We start from the raw sequence: 4,006 nt of genomic DNA, 5'->3' as shown, positions 1-4,006 counted from the left end.
ACAACAGTGCCAGTTGCACCAAATCTCTGAATAATATTTGGTGGTACACCTACAATGCAAGCAGAGCTAATTTGGACTTTAAGTAGGGAACAAAACAAAGTTAATGAATTCAGTTTAGTAGTTGTTATTATATATTTTTTGTGTGTATGATTTTAGCTTTCTTCTTTTATGGAAAGGTTTTCAAAATTTGAACCTGGAGAACACAAAATATCTTTGGATGAACCCATACCTCCTGTTGTGCATCCTTGCAGGAAAATACCATTTAATCTCTGGAACAAACTGAAAGGTGAACTGGTGCTCATGGAAAAGCTAGGGGCTCATCAAGAAAATACATGAGTGAATTAAAATGGTCAGCTCACTGATGGTTGTGCAAAAACAAAACAGGAACAAAACAAATACAGAAAGAGACAAATGCAGTAGAAACTATGAAAAAACTCAAGAGCATAATACAGAAATGATGGCCAGAAAAAAAACAAAAAAAAACAATTGTCCCACAAAGATACAAGACTACTGGAACTGCAGAGCAGAGCTCACTGTGGTGAATGAAATAGTGTTGAAGGGGAGTAAATTTGTTTTCCTTCTTCACTACTTCAATCAGATGCTCCAAAAGATACACTTGGGTACCTGGAAGAAGTCAAGTGTAAACGCTGAACAAGAGAAGTAATGTAGTGGCCGAGAATTAACCAAGATATCAGCCGGACAACAGCGTCATGTGAGCTTTGTCTCACTGTTACAGCCCCTGGCCTTTTAAGACTGTGCAGGCTTTTCTTATGCAGGTTCAACTCTGACAGATCTTCCTTGTTGGCTGCCTGAGTACTGCAGAGGAGCAGTGACATGTTTGGACCAGCAGAGGAGTGTCAAGCCAATCGGGGTGCTGATGAGGCCCACCTGCACCTTATAAAAGGTTCCTGAAAAGCTTTTTAAAACTTAATCTGACTGGTTTGGGCAGTTTGTAATTTTATTTGTTCTTAACCATTCTTCAAATTGTTGCCCTTATCTTTTTTTGTTTTGTTTCAATTGGGTTAAGCTGTATTGTGTTTTGGGTCTGTTTACCATCTTTTGTGATAAATAATTTTTACCTTCCCCCAAACTGCTCTGGACACATTATTTATGTTACCTCCCCAAGACCCCTAGACCTTGGGGGTGTAACATAATTGGGGGCTTGTTCAGGACACTCTTAGGGTCCCTGTGTCCAGACTTAAGGGGGACACTTTGAGGTTGGCTGTATCCAGGAACCATGTCAGTTCCATTCAGTCTGGAGCGCTTTTTAGCCGACCCCTCTCTTGAGCTTATAGAGAGCTGTTGTAAGTGAATTGCTGCAAATTGTGTAGCATTTTAAGTTGCAGGTCCCAAAACAGGTCCTTATAGGTGACCTAAAGACTCTTATAGTGGATAGGTTGGTGGGGATTGGTGTGATCAAAAAGCCTGATCTCCCTGAGGCTGCTGCAGTGCCAAGCCAACAGGCCTTGTTTGAGAAGGATCTCAAAGATGTTCCTAGTGTGGAGGCAGCAGTGAGTGACCGGGGAAAGACACCTCGTACACTCCCTCGCTATGATCCACTGTCTTCTGTGAGCTCAGAAGGACGAGATGAGGAAAAAGCCCAGGACAGGAGAGCTCAACTGGAGCTAGAGATCAGAAGGCTGGAAATAGAGGCTGATGAGGCTATAACGCTGCGCAAACTTGAGCTGGAGGCCCAGAGTCAAGCGCCCCCTAACTCTGTCACACCAGGTTCCACCTCCATGTCTGCGATGCCATTTGATATTAGTAAGTGTATTTCGTTAGTACCTGCTTTCAGTGAATCTGAGGTTGACTCATACTTTGCAGCATTTGAGCGCGTTGCTGGTGCTTTACAATGGCCTAGGGAAACCTGGCCTCTTTTGTTACAGTGTAAGTTTTCTGGTAAAGCTCATGAGGTGTTGGCAGCGCTTCCTTTAGAGGATAGTTTAGATTACAATCTGGTTAAAGCTGCTGTCTTACAAGCTTATAAGTTGGTTCCAGAAGCATATAGACAAAAGTTTCGACAGCAAAAGAAAACTGCTGGAAAAACTTATGTTGAGTTTGTTAGAGAGAAAGGTGTTCTCTTTGAGTGTGCTGCTTCCAAAGTCAACAATCATGATGCTTTACGTGAGGTAATATTGTTGGAAGACTTTAAGAAGTGTATTCCAGATCGTGTGGTGTTGTATTTAAATGAACAGAAAGTGAACACTCTAGCCTCTGCAGCTGTTCTTGGAGATGAGTATGTGCTTACTCATAAGTCAGCTTTCGTTCTTAATGAAAAGTCACGTGTTAATGCTGTGCCACATACCCGGATGGTTAAAACCGCAGTTCCAAAAAAAGCAAAGAAAGCTGGGAATGTTTCTATTGTCACAAACCTGGACATGTCATCGCTGATTGTTTAGCTTTAAAACACAAAGGGCAGACAAATTTGCAACAGACTAAAGGTGTTGGTTTTGTTAAAAATTAACCCCGCAATAACAGCACTGGTTGTGGTGACAAATTACCTGATCTCTGTCTCAAATGTTTTACCTTTCTCACATGAGAGTGCCTGTGGATACAACTCTGTTCTGAGGGAGATAGAGATGGGCTACGCTCCAAGACCAGTCCACGGGGTTTACATAAAATGAAAACTTGTCACAGGATTTCTTCCTGTTGCTGTTTGCCCAGACTTACCCATAGATGGTGTGGCTATACTAATGGGGAATAACATGGCTGGAGGTCTGGTGCTTCCCAGTTTAGAGGTATTAGATAATCCTTAAAATCAGACAACCCAAGAAACTTCAGATTCTGGGCTGTACCCAGCCTGTGTGGTTACCCGTGCACAGGTACACAAAGACCCTGATATTGCTATTTCTGATTCTATTTTGATGTCTCCATTTTCTATTGAGGAGGAGACAACAACCAAAAGTAACAGCATTCCGTTACTCCCAGATGTGGTGGTGCTGGAGGAGCCTGGTCCACTGTGGGAGAAAGCATCAATCCCTCTCACCAGACAACATTTGTCATCTGCTCAACAAGCTGATGAAACATTAACAAGATGTTTCAAGAATGTGGTAAGTGCTGAACTAGCCAATAAAGAGAAACAAGCTTATATTGTGGAACATGGTGTTTTTATGCATCAATGGTCTTCATCAGGTGCAGGGAGCTCAGACTGGTGTAAAGTTAAACAGATTGTTATACCAACCACATAAAGACAGAAATTTCTGTCTCTGGCTCATGAAAGCCAGTGGTCTGGTCACTTAGGTGTTACCAAGACATACCAACTTCTACTAAAGCACTTTTTCTGGCCTGGTATGAAACGTGATGTTTCAAAGTTCTGTCGTAGTTGTCATGTGTGCCAAATTGCTGGAAAGCCAAATCAGGTAATACAACCTGCTCCATTGTGCCCTATTCCGGTCATAGACCAACCATTTGACCATGTCATAGTAGACTGTGTGGAAATCAATATTTCCTCACAATAATGTGTGCTGCAACATGATTCCCTGAAGCCGTCCCTTTGAGTAAAATTACAGCCAAATCTGTGTTTAAAGCTCTGACAAAGTTCTTTTCTGTGTTTGGGTTACCTAAAACTTTACAAACGGATCAAGGAACAAATTTCCAATGAAAATTGTTCAAACAGGTAGCTAAAACTCTAAACATTAAGCATGTGGTTTCATCTGCTTACCACCCAGAATCCCAAGGTGCTCTGGAACTGTGGCATCAGACTTTAAAATCAATGCTACACAAGTACTGCTTAGAAACTGAAAAAAGTTGGGAGGAGGGGGTTCCTTTTGTATTGTTTGCTGCTAGGGAAGCTGTCCAGGAATCCCTTGGTTTCAGTCCAGCAGAACTAGTGTTTGGTCACACACCTCGTGGCCCTTTAAGAGCTTTGAAAGAAACCTTCCTGGTTCCTGCAGAAGGTTCTAAAAAAGTGTGACCAAGTACGTGCAAGCTTAATTTCAAAAAATATCCACTGGACTTGGTTTTCTAGATTTGAAGACGTTTCGCCACCTCTCCAGGAAGCTTTCTC

The sequence above is a fragment of the Cyprinodon variegatus genome, unplaced genomic scaffold, assembly GCF_000732505.1.
Source record: "Cyprinodon variegatus isolate N-32 unplaced genomic scaffold, C_variegatus-1.0 Scaffold912, whole genome shotgun sequence".
Lineage (NCBI taxonomy): Eukaryota > Metazoa > Chordata > Actinopteri > Cyprinodontiformes > Cyprinodontidae > Cyprinodon > Cyprinodon variegatus.
The sequence above is the reverse complement of the archived record's forward strand: the minus strand, read 5'-3'. Positions refer to the sequence as shown.